This window comes from Bufo bufo, chromosome 2, assembly GCF_905171765.1.
Source record: "Bufo bufo chromosome 2, aBufBuf1.1, whole genome shotgun sequence".
Lineage (NCBI taxonomy): Eukaryota > Metazoa > Chordata > Amphibia > Anura > Bufonidae > Bufo > Bufo bufo.
Genome location: NC_053390.1, coordinates 333,678,831 through 333,700,569, shown reverse-complemented (window position 1 = coordinate 333,700,569; position 21,739 = coordinate 333,678,831).

The following is a 21,739-nucleotide window of genomic DNA, read 5'->3' as shown; positions in this document are numbered from 1 at the left end:
TTAAAATAGACAAATCGCCAGGACCAGCTGGCATACACCCCCGTATCCTAAGAGAATTAAGTAATGTCATAGCCAGACCCTTTTTTCTGATATTTAAGGACTGTATACTGACAGGGAGTGTTCCAGAGGACTGGCGCGTAGCAAATGTGGTGCCAATATTCAAAAAGGGTCTAAAAACAGAGCCCGGAAACTATAGGCCGGTAAGTTTAATATCTGTCATGGGTAAACTTTTGAAGGTTTTCTAAGAGATGCTATCTTGGAGTACCTCAATGAAAATAAGCAAATAACGCCATATCAGCATGGCTTCATGAGGGATTAGTCATGTCAAACTAATTTAATCAGTTTCTATGAGGAGGTAAGTTCTAGACTTGACAGCGGCGAATCAATGGATGTCGTATATCTGGACTTCTCCAAAGCATTTAACACTGTACCACATAAAAGGTTAGTATATAAAATGAGAATGCTTGGACTGGGAGAAAATGTCTGTATGTGGGTAAGTGATAGAAAACAGAGGGTGGTTATTAACATGCAAATACTAGAACCATTAATAAATGTGAATTGCAATACTTACTATATGAAAATTAGAAGCTCTTAGCACACATTTTGCTATAAATAGTGTCAGATCCATCTACCAACGACAAGATGGATTCCAGCAGACAGGACTTACACTATTAGGCTTGTCACTCCCTGGCTTTTGGCCCACAAAATTCAGGGCAATGTAGAATCCAGCCATATTATGCTTTAATTAGAAGCCCTGGGCAGATGGACAGGGGGTGCATAGTCCAAAATGAGGCAGACACTCCCCCAAATGTACGTGTAATTTCAGAGAGGGTTTTCAGAGCGGCAAGTTGCATTATGACACCCAAATGGACAAAGTTGTCCTCCACCAGTGTACAAAACATCATATTTGTCAAAATGAATGAGGTATGAATCCGGATTTCACACACCTGCGGTTGATCAATAGATCTGCTATTGCTGACAGTGGCTATTTTTCACTGGCCCGATCATGCCACTGCCGTTATCTTTCTGCCATCATGTTTGGCACTGTATGGCTACTGCTGCCACTGCAGTTGCTTCGTCCTCTACTGCCTCTTCCATTTCCCATACACAGTCGTACATCTAATGCCTTGTCTGTCTCATGCTGTGATGCCACTATTGTTCTGCTAGTCTTACACAACTTACCCCTTTGACATCCACACATTACTGATACTGTTTCCAAAAAAGGAAAACTTTGGAAACTTGTTCAGTACTATCCATTGTTCATTCTGACATTAACGTGTGTGTATAAACAGGGCCAAGCATCTGCCTGTGTTAAGGTATCATTTTTGGATGCTTGTTTAGAACAAGTGACTGATTCTTCTGACACTGTTTATATAACACTGTGTGTGTTTGAACACCATCTGCAACATTTAGGAACTTTTTTAATGTTAAAAAGCATAAATTTTATGACACACTGGGTTTTTAAACAGGCTGTTTGTTGGCACTGTCAACTGAGTTTACCCATAGATATATGCCAGTGTCACTCTGCATTATTTACTATTGCTGTCATTGCCTTAAAGAGCTTTAAAGGGGGGAAGAAAGAGAAAATAATCTAAAAAGTATAAAAAAGCGAAAAAGACAGAATAGGACCCGAAACAAATTTCAAGAAATTTGCTTGTCTCTAATCACCTATATACAGTTGTGTTCAAAATAACAGCAGTGTGTTAAAAAAAAGTGAATAAAGCTCAAAATCCTTCTATTAGCTTTTATTTCCATACACACAAATGCATTGGGAACACTACACATTCTATTCCAAATCAAAACATGAAGAAAAATATATCAAATTTGTGTTGTTCCGCTAACAAAATTGAAGAAAAGTGAATATTAGACTGTTCAAAAAAATAGCAGTGTTTGTATTCTTCTTTACAAACTCAAACCTTCACTATAAAAACTGAAAAATGTTTGAAGATTTTGCTTTCTTTTGAATCACTTGTCTTAACTAACATTTAGTTGTATAACCACAGTTTCTGAGAACTTCTGTACATCTGTGTTGCAGGGAGACAACCAACTTCTGGCACCTGTGAACAGGTATTTCAGCCCAGGATGATTGGGACTACATTCCATAGTTCTTCTCTATTTCTTGGTGTTGCCTTAGAAACTGCATTTTTTATATCACCCCACAAGTTTTCTATTGGATTAAGATCCGGGGATTGGGCTGGCCACTCCATAACGCCAATCTTGTTGGTCTGGAACCAAGATGTTGCACGTTTACTGGTGTGTTTGGGGTAGTTGCCTTGTAGGAACACCCATTTCAAGGGCATTTCCTCTTCAGCATAAGGCAGCATGACCTCTTCAAGTATTCTGATGTATTCAAACTGATCCATGATCCCTGGTATGTGATAAATAGGCCCAACACTGTAGTATGAGAAACATCCCCATATCATGATGCTTGCACCACCATGCTTCACTGTATACATAGTGTACTGTGTCTTGAATTCAGTGCTTGGGGGTCATCTGACAAACTGTCTCCGGCAACTAGACCCAAAAAGAACAATCTTACTTTCATCAGTCCACAAAATGTCTCTGTAGGCCAGTCAATGTGCTCTTTGGCAAATTAGAACCTCTTCAGCACATGTCTAATTTTAAACGGTGGGACTTTGCGGGCACTTCTTGCAGATAGCTTGGCTTCACATAGGTGTCTTCTAACTGTAACAGTACTCACAGGTAACTTTAGACCTTCTTTGATCTTCCTGGAGCTGATTGTTGGCTGAGTCCTTGCCATTTTGATTATTCTTCTATCCATTCGAATTGTAGTTTTTAGCTTTTTTTCACGTCTTTCAGGTTTTGGTTGCCATTTTGAAGAATTTGCGATTATGTTGGCTGAGCAGCCTATCATTTTCTGCACTTCTTTATATGTTTTCACCTCTCCAATAAACTTTTTAATCAAGGTATGCTGTACTTCTGAACAATGTCTGGAACGACCCATTTTCCTTGGAATTTCAGAGAGAAATGCACTGTAACCAGCATGTACAACATTTGCTGCCTTCCTTCCTTAAATAAAGGCAATAATTGCCACCTGTTTTTCAAAGAATGAATGACCTCACTCATTGAACTCCACACTGCTATTATTTTGAACATGCCCCTTTCAATAAGTGTTTGAATTACAGAGAATCAGCAGCATGCATGTCATCACTGTTGGGTCTGTTGGGTTTCTATTACTCTACTACACCTGCTAGTAAATTATTTGACATGTAGAAATATAATTTCTACCAAAAACAGTGATTGATCAAGTTAATGATGTCTGACTGCTATTATTTTGAACACAACTGTATAGTTAACACAGGATCCCACCATACATAATAGGTGATGTGAAAGCTTATCTATTCTTTCCTTGTACAATGTCCTCTGCACAGGTCACAGAGCATGTCTAGAAAACTCTCCCATAGAAGTCAATGAGTCTCCTGCAGACTACTGTAACTGTGGCCATGGTGGCTGCTGTAAAGCATATCTCTAAATGCTGTTAACAACAGCTCAGGCAAGATGGTGGCCCCAGTAAGTTAATGTTAATGAAACATAATTTAAAAATCTACAATCCAAATAAATACCAAAAAAACTGATTAGAAAAATGATATAAGTTACTATCTGGTTTGAACTACCAGAAAATTATATGTGACACTTTCCCTTTAACAGTAGTACAATATCATGCAAATTATAACATAATGGACAATATAAAAAAAAGTATCAAGAGCATGTAATTAAATAACAGCCTTTAAGTAAATGAAGTCCATGTTAAAAAGATATTCAATAAAGAGCATGATGCATCATAAATGGTATGGTGGTATGGTGGTATGATGGTATGAAAAAACAGACACAACCTGCCACAAAATGACACATACATGAGTAAACAAATGCATGTGTATATTAAAACCAGTGATGGACGAACATCGGCTGGGACGATTCGTGAACGCGATCGCACGAATGCGATCAAATGTTCGCGAACTGCAAGTTCGCGGCAGGCTTCATTTACTTTAATGGCAGGCGAACCTGAAAAACCTTCAGGTCATCATTGCATTTACCAAATACTTAAAGAAGTGCAAAAATCGTCCCACAACATAGACAGTAACATACCAGAGGGGGATCAATAGCAAAAATTCCTCAGAGGCCCCAACAATTAGGCATTCACCGTACAGAAAAGATCAATTGATTATGTGACTGGAGGTATATTAGAAGGTCAATGGATATAAATTTTACTGCAGGCCAGTGGACTACAGTTCCAAAAAATTATTAATTCACAGTTCAAAAAAGAACAATTGATAATGTGGCTGGAGGTACATTAGGAGGTCACCGTATAACAATTTTACTGTTGCCCGGTTAGAATATAGGCACCAAAAATTATGTATTCACCATACATAAAAGATCAAGTGATTATGTGGCCGGAGGTATATTAGATGGTCAATGGATATCAATTTTACTGCAGCCCAGTGGACTATAGGCCCCAAAAATGATTAATTTACCGTACAGAAAAGAAAAATTTATAATGTGGCTGGAGGTACATTAGGCAGGTACATTAGGCAGTCACCGTATAACAATTTTACTGTTGGCCAGTTAGATTACAGGCCCCAAAAATTATGCATTCACCGTACATAAAAGATCAAGTGATTATGTGGCTGTAGGTATATTAGAAGGTCATTGGATATCAATTTTACTGCAGGCCAGTGCAAATACATGTCAAATGCATATGTTTAAAAGAACAAAAAATATAAAATTGGATTAAAAACATGGCTAACGAAATCCCTCCTCTTGAAAAAAAAACTAATGATAATAGTTGAAATTCGATAACACGTGGTCGTCATAGGTGTTGAATTCCTCCGAGGACCCAAACATAAGGCAATCAATGGACAGAAAAGGCCTTTTATGCCGCTGTATTTACATAAGACTGGGACTATTATTTGTTCTGGGTGGTGGCTGATGTGGGCTGGCATGAGGAAATTCAATTAAACATGGTCGTCACAGGTGTTGAATTCCTCCGAGATCCATGCCTCATTCATTTTTAGAAATGTGAGGTAGTCCACTTTGTCTTGAGCTAGGCAAGTGTGCTTATCGGTCAAGATCCCCCCTGCTGCGCTAAACGTCCTTTTGGACAGGACACTCGATGAGGGGCAGGCCAAGAGTTCCATGGCAAATTGTGCCAGCTCTGGCCACAGGACAAGCCTGCACACCCTGTAGTCAAGGAGTTCATCGCTTCTCAGAGCGTCCACATCGGCCATTAACCGAATGTAGTCGGACACCTGACGGTCTAGATGTTCCCTGAGGCTGGATCCGGAGGAAGGCTGTCGAAGGGTTGGCAGCAAGAATGATCTACATGTGCTGTAGGATTGGTACTCGCAACTGTATCTCTGTTGGTGGAAATTCCTCTGCCAGTGCCAGCAACAGCAGAATGCAGCATCTCTCAAAGAAAGGCCCTCTATGATGCTAGTAACATGTCCGCCATTTTGTGTTTGTACCGAGGGTCTAAGTACGTTGCCAGCCAGTACTAGTCCTTGCCCTTTATGCTTTTTATACGGGGGTCCCTCTTCAAACACTGGAGCATGAAAGCCCCCACTTGCACTAAATTGGAAGTGGTGGAGCAGCCTGGCTCCTGCTTATCGCCCAGGAGAATGTTGTCCCCGGTCTCCTCCCCCCTTCCACAGACAACACCAGGGATCCCATAAAAGTTTAAAGCCTGATCTTCTTGCTCCTCCTCCTCCTACTCCCCCCAGGCTCCATCCTCCTCTGACTCCTTTTCAGACTCCTGCTGACTTGTCTCAGATGGAGTAGCCCCCCTGGGAATTCATTCAGCATTGCGACTTCCTCATTTTCCTGCTCCTGCTCCTCGACGGCTTGATCAATGACATGATGCAATGCACGCTCCAGAAAGAAGGCGTAAGGTACGATGTCACTGATGGCACCCTGGCTGCGACTGACCAGTTTGGTGATCTCATCAAATGGCCGCAGAAGTCTGCATGTGTCGCACATGAGCAGCCACTGGTGCGGTGGAAAAAAAACAAGCTCCCAGAACCTGTCCTGCCGCAGAGTTCGTACAGGTAGTCGTTATTGAAACGTTTTTGCTGGAGCAGCCTATCAAGCATATACAAGGTGGAGTTCAAGTGTGTCGGGCAGTCACAAACAGACGTCTGACGAGCAAATGCTGTCACCACTGAACGTCAACAAGGCGAGCCATGGCCGTTTAAGATCTTCTAAAATGGCCAAAGATTTTCCTGACCTGCTGCAAGACGTCCTGCACCCTGGGGTATTTGGCACCGAATCGCTGCACGACTAAGTTCAGGACGTGTGCCATGCATGGCACGTGTGTCATTTTTCGCTGTTTTGCGCTCAGCAGATTGGCACTGATCCGCCTGTGACCGCAGAGCTGAAAGCAGCGCAGGACCGATGTGGCTCTTGGCTTCCAGGCACAACAGCCGCAGCACAGCATGGCAATGTCTCACCTGGCTTGTCGAATAGGTTTTGGGGAGCTGGGGGGTGAAGCAGAAGAGGCGGTAGCAGAGGAAAAGGAGGAGTCATCTGAGGAGGAGACGGAGGATGGAGTAGGAGGAAAAGAAGAGGCAGGCCTGCATGCAATCCGTGGTGGTAGCACCAAATCCACACGGGTGCCATGGGTTGCATGCTTGACAGCCGTCAGAAGGTTCACCAAGTGGGCAGTAAAAGTTATATACATTCCCTGCCCGTGTTTGCTAGACCACGTGTCTGTGGTCAAATGTATCTTGGCACCGACGCTGTGAGCCAGAGATACATTCACTTGCCGCTGAACATGGCCATATAGCTCTGGGATGCCCTTCTGGGAAAAATATTTCCTTCCGGGGACCTTCCATTGCGGTGTGCCAATGGCCACAAATTTTCTAAAGGCCTCCGAGTCCACCAGTTTATATGGCAGTAGTTGGCAGGCTAGCAGTTCCGCCAAATACAGACGCACACGGAGCAGGCGCGAGAATAAGGCCGATGGATGAGATGGAGGCTGGCAATCTAGAGATGGGCGGGCTTGACGGACGAGCGGGGCGGAATACAGGGTGAGTAGACGGAGCCTCTAGGTGCTAAAAAGACGCCCCCATAGCACCTAGAGGCTCATTTGCATAGCAATAAAAGTTGGTTTTTTAGTGTAACGGCAGCACACAAAGGTCTTAGAATAGCATGGTTAGGTAGAGCAGACACTAGCAGATCGCTAGTGTCTGACAGCTAATTAGGTCCAAATGAGGTGGTAGAAACCCTTTAATGAGCATTTGCTGGAAGCAGGTATATCAAACCCCTTAATCAGTTTATTTTGGGGCAACAGGTATATCACACTAGTTGCAATTAGTTATTCCAATTGCATTTGTCCCTCTATATAGCTGCGGTATCTCAGCAGAACCGCACACAAATGCTGCACAATACAAATGCACTATATAGAAATTATATTATAGGTATATCACACCCCTGCCTCATCATTTTTTGGGGGGGGCAACTGGTATATCACACTAGTTGCAATTAGTTGTTCCAATAGCGTTTGTCCCTCTGTATAGCTGCAGTATCTCAGCAGAACCGCACACAAATACTGCACAATACAAATGCACTATATAGAAAGTATATTATAGGTATATCACACCCCTGCCTCAATAATTTTTTTGGGGGGGCAACTGGTATATCACACCAGTTGCAATTAGTTGTTCCAATAGCGTTTGTCCCTCTGTATAGCTGCGGTATCTCAGCAGAACCGCACACAAATGCTGCACAATACACATGCACTATATAGAAAGTATATTATAGGTATATCACACCCCTGCCTCAATAATTTTTTTGGGGGGGCAACTGGTATATCACACCAGTTGCAATTAGTTGTTCCAATAGCGTTTGTCCCTCTGTATAGCTGCGGTATCTCAGCAGAACTGCACACAAATGCTGCACAATACAAATGCACTATAGAGGAAGCATATTATAGGTATATCACACCCCTGCCTCAATCACTTTTTGGGGGGCAACTGGTATATCACACCAGTTGCAATTAGTTGTTCCAATAGCATTTCTCCCTCTGTATAGTTGCGGTATCTCAGCAGAACCGCACACAAATGCTGCACAATACGAATACACTATATAGAAATTGTGGTCAAGGCTACGGCCGAGCTCGTGCCTGAACGTGCCGAACCTGACAGAGGAAAACCACCATGCCTACCTGAAATGGCTGGAGAGGTGCCCTTAGCCATGCCGCGGGTAAGCCTAAAAGGGGGCATACCCTGAAGAGTATGAAAGAGAAAAGGGGGGGGGGGGGGGGGGCACCAGAAAACGCACGCAAATGGGGAGAGGGCGTGCTTCCTTTTAAGGGCGCCTACGCCCCTCCCACAAATGCAGGCTGACATGTCAGCCTTAAACTACTTATATTATAGGTATATCACACCCCTGCCTCAATCAGTTTTTTTTGGGGGCAACTGGTATATCACACCAGTTGCAATTAGTTGTTCTAATAGCGTTTGTCCCTCTGTATAGATGATGTATCTCAGCAGAACTGCACACAAATGCTGCACAGTAAAAAATGCAGTATAATATACTTTTTATGTTAGAAAGTATATTATAAGTATATCACACCCCTCAGTATGTCACACCTATAGATAGCACACCTATACCAGTCCTTAAAAGGACTTTTGTGGCCCTATTAGCTAGCGTTTGGTGTCTCTAACAGTCTGTCCCTGCTCCACACAGCAACCTCTCCCTACACTGGCAAAAGACTAAATGTAAAATGGTGGCCAGATCGGATTTATTTATAGGGGTGTGTCCATGTGCTGAAACGTCTCAATTGGCTGTCCTTTCCCACCTGATGGATGTGTCATGGGTCAAAGTTCGGGACAGTGCAAAATAATATGGAGCCGGCGGACATCGCCATATGTTCGCATGTTCGGCGAACCGCGAACGAGCCAAGTTTTCCGCGAAACGACCGCCGGGCGAACCGCAAGGCCATCTCTAATTAAAACGACATACTCGCAGTAGCTCGCTTTCTTTGAAACGCCGCTAACTCTGGCATGCTGGAATTGGTATTTATTTAAATGTTTAGAAAATCAAGTACAAGAAACGGAATGTCTTTGTAGTGGCCAAATATCACCTAGTATATCACACATAAAATGAATCTCAGATATTAATAATACAATGAATTAAATGTCAGAGTGGATATCTGACCATTTTCAAGTGTACAGCAATATTTTGTCAGATGTTAAATAAATTAAGTATTCAATATTTTCTTTGTGTTATAGCATTTGCTCAGTTTATTTGTTGTTTGCCTTTTCATTACACGGCGCATAATTGAACACACAACTGATCAGGCTTAATCTAAACTATATTCCCTTTGAGGTAGTGGTGAGTCTCTGAGGTCTCTGCCTTATTTTTGGATGAAACGTGATAGAGCTGGTGACATGTGCATCTTTATTGGAACAAAATTAAGCATGTTACAGTGTATCCATTATATAAATTATATAAATAATAACTTTCTTAGGACTGTTTAAATAAAACGGCTTGTTTCTCCACATATCAGAAGCCTCTTTCCCTATACTTGGCTATAGCATACATGTAACTGTATTCCATTGAGGATACCACAGAACTATTTCATAGCCAAAGTGAGAGATCAGTTGAGTCCCCTTAGTTGATTGGAAAATTGTGCAGACCATAAGGGACTCAGCCCTCTATCTCCCATATGCAGATGTCATGCCCTGCTCTGACTATGTGCAGAGGTCGGCCAGAATAGCAGCACGTGTTTAGTTTTGTTTTGTTTTGGAGTCGTGCTGAACCCGCCTCTCATCAGGTGCACTGGGTGGGGTCACTGGTTTAAATATCACTCTAGTCCAGTGTTCTGAGCGGGTTATAGGAATCAGTCTGGCCTTGAAAGCAAGGAAGGAAGGAAGAAAGGTTGTCCATTCCAGCTCAGAAAATATAAGTGTGGTTTCAGTTTTGTTGATTGCTCTCTAGGTTGTGTTTGTGTCATCTTTCCCATCCAGGTTCTGTGCCAGCAGGCTGCTATTTTCCCCTTTTCACCATCTCAGGGAATCTAGGGTGTTTTAGCCCAGGCACGAGGACACTTCATTCCTACCTTCAAGGTCTGAATGTGGGCTGAGCAGTGCAGGGAAAGAGGTCAGGGTTTAGCTAGGAGGTGACCCTTCCCCTGCTTCTCGCCTAGAGCCTGGTTGTTGGTTTATCTGTGTGTCTGAGTTCCCCGTCCGCCGTGACATTATAACCCGCCATACTGTGACTGCCATTACTCTGCGGTTTTGTGATGGCGTCAATTGATGCACTGGTTGACCGCATGCAGGGATTATCCATAGAGGTTGCGGATCTGCGTAGTTCGGTCACACGGTGTCAGAATGCTCTGGCATCAGGTGCAGGTCAAATTTGTGTGGAGCCAAAAGTGGCTCTTCCTGATTGATTTGCAGGGGGTACGGATGACTTTATCCGTTTTAGAGAGTCTTGCAAATTGTATTTTCGGCTGCGTCCATCGTCGTCAGGTGATGAGAGTCAGAGGATAGGTATAATCATTTCTCTGCTTAAAGGGGACGCGCAATCTTGGGCCTTTTCTCTGCCGCCCGGTTCTCGGGCCCTCCGGTCGGTGGAGGAATTTTTTAAGGCCCTGGGATTAATCTACGATGACCCAGATCGGGTCTCGATGGCGGAATCGAGATTACGTAATTTATTTCAGGGTGAACATACTGCAGAGGCTTTCTGTGTTGAGTTTAGGAGTAGAGATGTCGCGAACATAAAATTTTACGTTCGCGAACGGCGAACGCGAATTTCTGCAAATGTTCGCGAACGGGCAAACCGGGCGAACTGCCATAGACTTCAATAGGCAGGCAAATTTTGAAAACCCTCAGTGACTCTTTCTAGCCACAGTAGTGATGGAAAAAAATTTCAAGGGGACTAACACCTGGACTGTGGCATGCCGGAGGGGGATCCATGGCAAAACTCCAATGGAAAATTACATAGTTGACGCAGAGTTGGATTTTAATCCATAAAGGGCATAAATCACCTAACAATCCAATTTTTTTTTGAACAACGTGGTTTAAAACATCCAGTGTGTGTATACGATCAGGTATGATGTTGTATCGATCAGGTAATGTAAGGGTTACACCCGCTTCACAGACATTGACAGACCAATCTCCCCTTTTAATGCACAGCAAACAACCGCAAACAGTCCATTTGCCCAACCGCAAACTCCCCATTTGTACAAGGTTGGATACCAAGCTAGCCATGTCCCGTTGATGTCATTGAAGGTTTCTTCCTCCACCCAGCCACGTGCAACACCAAGGGTCCCGTAAAGGTGAATTGAATTGATTTTTCGAACGGTGAGATGGTTAAAAAAACGCTGGCTCCCTCCCCTTTGTTTGAATCCACGGTCACTGCGTCTGTGTCGTGCAATTTACTGTCCCACCCGATATGAGTGGTATTTTCTGTAGTTCTCTCTTCTCATCAGTTTAATCCCAGTTACGTCCCCAATCTGGGGTCCATTTATTAAATACATTTTTCGAACGGGGAGATGGTTAAAAAAACGCTGGCTCCCTCCCCTTTGATCCACGCCATGGTCACTGTGTCTGCGCCGTGCAATTTACTGTCACACCCGATATGAGTGGTATTTTCTGTAGTTCTCTCTTCTCATCAGTGTTGATCCCATAGGTGTTTGTGATGTGCGATCATGTGCCTTCGCAAAGCAGTTGTACCTAGGTGGGTGTTGGATTTCCCACGACTCAGTTTCTGTTGGCACAGGTTGCAAATGGCATCGCTGTTGTCAGAGGCAGACACACAAAAAAAGTGCCACAATGCTGAGCTTTGCAATGACGGCATTCTGGTGGTGGCGTGCTGTCTGGCTGACCCCGGGTGCCGATACATGCTGTCTGACTGTGCCACTAGCTCCTTGCGACGACCTCCCCCTGCTTCCAACTCGTCTCCTCCTTCTCTCTGTCTCCCCTTCTGAACTTTCCCCCTCTTCTTCTTCTCTTCGAGCAGGCACCCACGTGGCATCCACGGACACATCGTCATCATCAACCACTTCACTTGTATCTGACACCTCAGAAAAGGAAGAAGCAGCGGGTACAACATCATCATCATCATCATCACACTGTACGTCCATGTGTGCAATGCTGCCTGACTGAGACATATCCCTGTTATCTCCATCTTCTGGCAATAATGGTTGCGAATCACTAATTTCATCCAACTGATGTGTAAATAACTCCTCTGAGGGATCAAGTGAAGCGGCTGTGGTGGCTGTGGTGGTAGTGGTGGTGGTGGCGGCGGGCGGGAGAGTGGTAACTTGAGAGCAGGTGACCAAAGCTGAGCTGGAGGAGGATGGTGCGTCAAGGTTCTTAGCGGAAGCTGTTGAAGATTGGGTGTCCTGTGTAAGCCAGTCAACTATTTTCTCCGAATTTTTTGGGTTCAGGGTACGTGGCCTCTGAACACTGGGCATTATTCCAGGGCCAGTGGAAATCACATCACCACGAACACGACGGCCCCTGCGGCGTGGCCTGCCTCTGCCTGTCATTTTTATTAGATAAGTGTTACTATGCGTGCAAGGTACTGTGCCACCCTATATAAGTGGTGGGCAGTGGGCACAGTACAGTCTGTGTGGGCCTGACACACACTGGCTTGCAACTGTGATTATATCACAGAAAAATATTAAATATAATTTTTATTTATCTGCAAGGTATTTGTGAGTGAGTGACACCCTGTAACGGTCTAAGTGGAGGCCTAGCCAGTGGCCACAATACAGTCTGTGTGGGCCTGACACACATGGGCTTGCAACTGTGATTATATCACAGAAAAATATTAAATAGAATTTTTATTTATCTGCGAGGTATTTGTGAGTGAGTGACACCCTGTAACGGTATAAGTGGAGGCCTAGCCACTAGCCAGTGGCCACAATACAGTCTGTGTGGGCCTGACACACATGGGCTTGCAACTGTGATTAGATCACAGAAAAAGATTAAATAGAGTTTTTTTTTATCTGCGAGGTATTTTCTGTCACACCCTGTATGAATGGTGTGCACACAGTACTGTCTGTGACTGAGCCTGCAGCCTCTCACACACGGGCAGGCAACTGCAATATATATATATATATATATATATATATATAAAAAAGAAAAAGCAGACTGATGTACCAGCCCTGAAAAGGGCTTTTTGGGGTGCTGTCAGGACGCTGTCCTTACAGCAGATGCGTCTGTGGACACAGAACACTGCCCTAGCTAACGCTTTCCCTATTGAATCAGCAGCAGCACTGTCCCTCCTCTCACTGAGAATGCAGATTCTGAATGAATCTAAAATGGATGCTGTCCAGGAGGTGGGAGGATCTGGGAGGGAGGGTCTGCTGCTGATTGGCTGGAATGTGCCTGCTGACTGTGAGGTACAGGGTCAAAGTTTACTCAATGATGATGTATAGGGGGCGGACCGAACATCGCATATGTTCGCCCGCCGCGGCGAACGCGAACAAGCTATGTTCGCTGGGAACTATCCGCCAGCGAACTATTCGGGCCATCACTATTTAGGAGATGGGCTACCGAATCAGAGTGGAATGATCCCGCGTTACGTAGTCAGTTTTGTCAGGGGTTATCTGAGAGATTGAAAGATGCCCTTGCTTTTCATGAGTACCCAGATTCTTTGGAGAATGCAATGTCTTTAGCAGTACGGTTAGATAGACGTATTAGAGAAAGGTGTAGGGCTCCCTCCGCGCTAGGGATCCCTTCTGTGAGTGTTTTCGTCTCTACTGCTTCCCAGGGTGATGTTACAGGTAGCTCTGGGGTAGCGGAGGAACCCATGCAGCTGGGTCAGGTTTCTTGCCGTTCTGATAGTAGAGACTTTAGGAAATTGCACAAACTGTGTTACTACTGTGGGAAAAGTGGTCATTTTATTTTTGCTTATCCTTTTGTTAAACCGCAGGTGGAAGAGAAAAAGAAAAAAAAACTTTCCTGACTCTTGGTGGCGTGAATGGTGTGGTGGAGCAGGCAGGTATGCAAGCTCCCTGCAGTTCCCGTTTTCTCCTTCCAGCTGTGGTGGCGCTAGAGTCAAGAAAGATTTTTGTTGAAGTATTCCTTGACTGTGGTGCTGGGGTAAACCTAATTGACTCTCTTTTTCTTCAATTATACTGGGGGGGGGGGGCGCACTCAATGTTTATTATACTGGGGGGGCGCACTCAATGTTTATTATACTGGGGGGGCGCGCACTCAATGTTTATTATACTGGGGGGCGCACTCAATGTTTATTATACTGGGGGGCGCGCACTCAATGTTTATTATACTGGGGGAGCGCACAATATGTTTATTATACTGGGGGGCGCGCACTCAATGTTTATTATACTGGGGGGCGCACTCAATGTTTATTATACTGGGGGGGCGCACTCAATGTTTATTATGCTGGGGGGGTGCACTCAATGTTTATTATGCTGGGAGGGCGCACTCAATGTTTATTATACTGGGGGGCGCGCACTCAATGTTTATTATGCTGGGGGGGCGCACTCAATGTTTATTATACTGGGGGGCGCGCACTCAATGTTTATTATACTGGGGGGGGGCGCACTCAATGTTTATTATACTGGGGCGCGCACTCAATGTTTATTATACTGGGGGGGGCGCACTCAATGTTTATTATACTGGGGGGGCGCGCACTCAATGTTTATTATACTGGGGGGGGGCGCACTCAATGTTTATTATGCTGGGGGGGCGCACTCAATGTTTATTATGCTGGGGGGGCACACTCAATGTTTATTATGCTGGGGGGGGCGCACTCAATGTTTATTATGCTGGGGGCGTGCACTCAATGTTTATTATACTGGGGGGCGCGCACTCAATGTTTATTATGCTGGGGGGGTGCACTCAATGTTTATTATACTGGGGGGGGCGCACTCAATGTTTATTATACTGGGGGGCGCGCATTCAATGTTTATTATACTGGGGGGGGGCGCACTCAATGTTTATTATGCTGGGGGGCGCACTCAATGTTTATTATGCTGGGGGAGCGCACTCAATGTTTATTATGCTGGGGGGCGCGCACTCAATGTTTATTATACTGGGGGGGGCGCACTCAATGTTTATTATACTGGGGTGTATATAATGTTTATTATATTGACCTTCTACTATGCATACTGTATTAAAGAATGCTATTATTTTCCCTTATAACCATGTTATAAGGGAAAATAACACAGTGAATAGACTTTCATCTTAGTAACCAAGCGTGAAAATCGCACCGCATCCGCACTTGCTTGCGGATACAATGCGATTTTCACGCAGCCCCATTAACTTCTATGGGGCCTGCGTTGCATGAAAACACACAACATAGAGCATGTTGCGATTTTCACGCAACGCACAAGTGATGCGTGAAAATCACCGCTTATCTGCACAGCCCCATAGAAGTGAATGGGTCCAGATTCAGTGTGGGTGCAATGCGTTCACCTCACGCATTGCACCCGCGCAGAAATCTCACCCATGTGAAAGGGGCCTAAGGGTGAATAGGACAAGGGTTCCAGCCCCTAAGGGGGCTAATAGTAAGTAAAAATAAAACACAAACACTAAGGCTACTTTCACACTTGCGGCAGTGTGATCCGGCACGCAATTCCGTCATCGGAACTGCCTGCCAGATCCGCCGATCTTGATGTGACTGAAAGCATTTATGAGATGCATCCGGATGCGGATCCATCTCACAAATGCATTGCAAGAATGAATCCATCTCTCCGCTTGTCATGCGGACAGACGGATCCGTCTTGTATCTTTTTACACATTTTTACCGGCATGCGCAGACCGGAAGGATGGATCCTGCATTCCGGTATTTTGAATGCCGGATCTGGCACTAATACGTTCCTATGGGGAAAAATGCCGGATCCGTCCTTCAGGTAAGTCTTCAGTTTTTTTCGCCGGAGATAAAACCGTAGCATGCTGCGGTTTTATCTTTTGCCTGATCAGTCAAAATGACTGAACTGAAGACATCCTGATGCATCCTGAACGGATTTCTCTCCATTCAGAATGTATGGGGATATGACGGATCAGTTATTTTCCGGTATAGAGCCCCTGTGACGGAACTCTATGCCGAAAAAGAAAAACGCTAGTGTGAAAGTACTCTAAAATATTAAGTTTAAATCCCCCCTTTCCCAATTTTACATATAAAAAATATATACAATAAATAAACATATTACATAGCGCTGGGTCCGAAAAGTCCAAACTATTAAATTATTAAAAAATATCTCCTATGCGGTGAGCATTTGCCATTTTTTAGTCACCTTGTCACCCCAAAAAATAGGATAGGACTGTTCAATTATGGGCCGAACGTTTTATAAAATGCGAAATGCACGGAGCTTTTTTGCGTGGTATTGAGTATTGCAATACTTTTTTATGGTGACGAAAGCGAATCAAAATTTTGGTATTGAAACAACCCTACGCTGATCTGATCGGAGTAGCGTTGTCACGATACCAAAATTTTCATTCGATTTCGATTTGGCTAAAAATTTGATTTGACAAAAAATTTAATTTGGCTCCTAAATTTTTCAGTTCAGGAGCCAATGGCTACTAGGTATTTTTTTTAGTCTGGAGCCCTGCTATCAGAGGCCGGCGCAGGCGGCGCAATGACGTCATCGCGCCGCCTGAGCCCTGAGCCGTACACAGCTCGGGACACAGGCCGGAAGAGGCCTGCATCGCATCGCTGCCAAGGAGGTAAGTATAAGGCCCTGTTTCACACGGGCGTTGCGGAAAAATGTGCGGGTGCGTTGCGGGAACACCCGCGATTTTTCCGCGCGAGTGCAAAACATTGTAATGCGTTTTGCACTCGCGTGAGAAAAATTGCGCGTGTTTGGTACCCAAACCCGAACTTCTTCACAGAAGTTCGGGCTTGGGATCGGTGTTCTGTAAATAGTATTATTTTCCCTTATAACATGGTTATAAGGGAAAATAATAGCATTCTGAATACAGAATGCTAAGTAAAACAGGGCTGGAGGGGGTTAAAAAAAATAAAAAAATCATTTAACTCACCTTAATCCACTTGCTCGCGATGCCGGGCATCTCCGTCTGACTCTTTTACTGTATAGGACCTGTGGAGAGCATTAACTATAGTTTAAGGACCTGGGATGACGTCACTCTGGTCATCACATGGTACGTCACATGATCTTTTACCATGGTGAATCACCATGGTAAAAGATCATGTGACGTACCATGTGATGACCGGTGAGTGACGTCATCCCAGGTCCTTAAACTATAGTTAATGCTCTCCACAGGTCCTATACAGTAAAAGAGTCAGACGGAGTTGCCCGCATCGCGAGCAAGTGGATTAAGGTGGAGTTAAATGATTTTTTATTTTTTTAACCCCCTCCAGCCCTGTTTTCTTAGCATTCTGTATTCAGAATGCTATTATTTTCCCTTATAACCATGTTATAAGGGAAAATAATAAGGTTCGGTCTCCATCCCGATCGTCTCCTAGCAACCGTGCGTGAAAATCGCACCGCAATCGGCACTTGCTTGCGGATGCTTGCGATTTTCACGCAACCCCATTCATGTCTATGGGGGCCTGCGTTACGTGAAAAACGCACAAAGAGGAGCATGCTGCGATTTTCACGCAACGCAAAAGTGATGCGTGAAAATCACCGCTCGTGTGCACAGCCCCATAGAAATGAATGGGTCAGTATTCAGTGCGGGTGCAATGCGTTCACCTCCCGCATCACATCCGCGCGGAATACTCGCTCGTGTGAAAGGGGCCTAAGTGTTTTCTTTTCCTTTTTTTTTTTTTTTCTGTACAATACTGATGGCTACTGGCAAATGATAGGGGGGGCCCTATGGCTAGTGGCACATGATAGGGGGGGGCCCTATGGCTAGTGGCACATGATAGGGGGGCCGCCTATGGCTACTGGCACATGTTCATGGGGGGCCGCCTATGGCTACTGGCACATGATAGGGGGGCCCTATAGCTACTGGCACATGATAGGGGGGCCCTATGGCTACTGGCACATGATAGGGGGGCCCTATGGCTACTGGCACATGATAGGGGGGCCCTATGGCTACTGGCACATGATAGGGGGGGCCCTATGGCTACTGGCACATGATAGGGGGGCCCTATGGCTATTGGCACATGATAGGGGGGCGCCTATGGCTACTGAAACATGTTGATGGGGGGCTCAGGCTACTGGCACATGATTAAGGGGCATCTATGAGGGCACATTTCACTGGCACATTATTGGGGGACATCTATGGGGGCACTTCTTACTGGCACATTATTGGTGCACTATAGGGGCATCTACTGAGGCCACAAAGAACGGTTTATTTTATAGGGGGGCTCTGTATAGGGGCATTTTATACTGGGACACATTGTGGTGGGTACTATGGGGAAGGGGGGAGAGGACTACTACGGGGGCACTGAGAAGGGGTATTTTATGCTTACAAATTATGGGGGACACTGAGGGCATCTACTGGCGCACTATATATCAGGCAGTTTTATACTGGTACATTATGGAGGGCACTAGGGGGGAGAGGAGCACTATGGGGCATTTACTGGGGTCACTATATAGGGGTATTTTATACTGGCACATTATGGAGGCACTATGGGGACATTAGCTCAACTGGGGGCATTACAGGGGGGTATTTTTTGCACTGACACATTATAAGGAGAATTATTTCTACTGGGGGGGCATTATGGTGGGCGTTATTACTCCCCCATGGTATGACACCCTAGTAGCAGCACCAGCCTCTCCCTGCTCTACTATCCCTCTGCCCCTTCTCCAAATCCTTATTATGAAATCTTTCTCATTAGGATAAAACACAACATCAGCTCCGCCGAGCCCCCCAGCCAAGTGTGGAAGTGGCGTCCGAGATCCCCAAGGGCCAAGCCAAGTAATTGTAAGTTTTCATATGAAATATGTTTATGTTATACACATATAGCCTACACTGTGCCACACAATATACAGTATACCTCTACACTGTGCCACACAATGTACAGTACACCACTACACTGTGCCCCACAATATACAGTATACCGCTACACTGTGCCACACAATGTACAGTATACCTCTACACTGTGCCACACAATATACAGTACATCTCTACACTGTGCCCCACAATATACAGTATACCGCTACACTGTGCCACACAATGTACAGTATACCTCTACACTGTGCCACACAATATACAGTATACCTCTACACTGTGCCACACAATATACAGTATACCGCTACACTGTGCCCCACAATATACAGTATACCTCTACACTGTGCCACACAATATACAGTATACCTCTACACTGTGCCACACAATATACAGTATACCGCTACACTGTGCCCCACAATATACAGTATACCTCTACACTGTGCCACACAATATACAGTATACCTCTACACTGTGCCCCACAATATACAGTATACCTCTACACTGTGCCCCACAATATACAGTATACCTCTACACTGTGCCCCACAATATACAGTATACCTCTACACTGTGCCACACAATATACAGTATACCTCTACACTGTGCCCCACAATATACAGTATACCTCTACACTGTGCCCCAAAATATACAGTTTCTTCTGTAAAAGTCATCAAGTGTCATGGGGGGGGGGCCCCTTATTGTTTTTCGCCCCAGGGCCCCATTTCACCTAGAACCGGCCCTGGTCCCATAGCAAAATTTTGTATGCCCCCCACTCCAGTGAATTGTATTGATTATAATTTTTTTATTAAAGGGCTTCTGTCACCCCACTAAAGTCATTTTATTTTTTTGGGCTAGTTAAATTCCTTATACTGCGATATATGAATATATACTGCTCTTACTCACTTTCCTTCAGCAGTTTCTTCAACAAACTGACTTTTATAATATGTAAATGAGCTGTCTTCAGTCGGCGCAGGCGCACTGAGAGTAGGACGCTCGCTCGGCCGCTCCTTCCTCAGTGCACCTGCGCCGGGTGTAGATGTGACGTCAATGACACAGGCGCATTGAGGATGGAGCGGCCGAGCGAGTGTCCTCCTCTCAGTGCACCTGCGCCGACTGAAGACAGGTACGGCGCAGGCGCCAGATTTTAAACGCAGACAGGGCCAGCCAGAGGACGAGCACGTTCGCTGGCCCTGTCAATCAACATGAGGAGGGGGCATCATTATGAAAGGAGGATGCGGCTGCTACCAGCAAGTAGCCGCCCTACTTGCTGGTAGACAGCTCATTTACATATTATAAAAGTCCTTTTTTTTAAGAAACTGCTGAAGGAAAGTGAGTAAGAGCATTATATATTCATATATCGCAGTATAAGGAATTTAACTAGCCAAAAAAATATATATGACTTTAGTGGGGTGACAGAAGCCCTTTAAGAGGAGGACATTATTCATAAAAAAAAGGTTATGCTCTATCTCTACTTTACCCAGCTTCTATGTCAGAAAAAGTGGAACAGATGCTTCATAAATGTGGCGCTTTTTCTGAATATCATATTGCTCAATGCATTTATACCAGACAACTGGCATAAATATATTGATAATTCTCTCCCACTCTATTCTAAATATCTTGCTTCTCTTTACATAGTACATAAATAAATCTACCTACAAACACCACTAGGGGGAGCTCAGTAAATAGGAGTTTATACAGTTATTATCAAACTTTATGGAAGCTGAAGTAATATCTGTACATTGAGCGGCCTCTAGTGGCAGCTGCCAGGAAATGCAGCAGATGTATATCTAGAATCTAAGATGCTCAGCTGTCATCTGCTTCCATGGTAGGAATGCCACTGGCTAAATCTGACATGTCACAGGAGGTAGAAAAAAGGAATGTGACACAATGAGTAGAAGTATGTATAATGCACAAAACCACTCTTTTGGAGATTCTGCTGTGTCTAAAGCTCTGTGATGCACTGGTGCTCAGTGCTAATATGGCAGGGACAGCCCCCCCCTCCCCCTTCAGAGGAGAGTCATGTGGGCCCTGTTCTACACACACAGGCTATACAGCCCTATGGCTGGATCTGTGGGCTGTTTTTTAAGGCGGAAATTGACCTAAAACTATATTTTGCACTACCCAAGCCAAAATTGTTGCAAATATTACAGAAGGACATATGTTTAACTTTCACTTACAATTCCAATAGAGTCACCAGAGGTGAAAGCTTTTAAAGGGGTTCTCCGGCAATTGGTACAGTCAATCTTGAACAGGGGCGTAACGATCACGGTCGCCCGCAAGTGCTTTCAGCCAATCCCTTCTGCTTTGTATTATAAAAGCCAGTGCGGCTGTGCCTATCCCCATACCCTCTACTGCGCCACCGCCACTTTATCATGTCATGTCGGCGAGACCTGGTGTTGGAGTTCATGGGTCTCGCGGGATGACGTGATGATGTGGCGCTGCAGAGGGTATGACAGGATGTGTTCACAACCCACTGGCTATATATATATATATATTTATATATATATATATATACATACACTCACCTAAAGAATTATTAGGAACACCTGTTCTATTTCTCATTAATGCAATTATCTAGTCAACCAATCACATGGCAGTTGCTTCAATGCATTTAGTGGGGTGGTCCTGGTCAAGACAATCTCCTGAACTCCAAACTGAATGTCAGAATGGGAAAGAAAGGTGATTTAAGCAATTTTGAGCGTGACATGGTTGTTGGTGCCAGACGGGCCAGTCTGAGTATTTCACAATCTGCTCAGTTACTGGGATTTTCACGCACAACCATTTCTAGGGTTTACAAAGAATGGTGTGAAAAGGGAAAAACATCCAGTATGCGGCAGTCCTGTGGGCAAAAATGCCTTGTGGATGCTAGAGGTCAGAGGAGA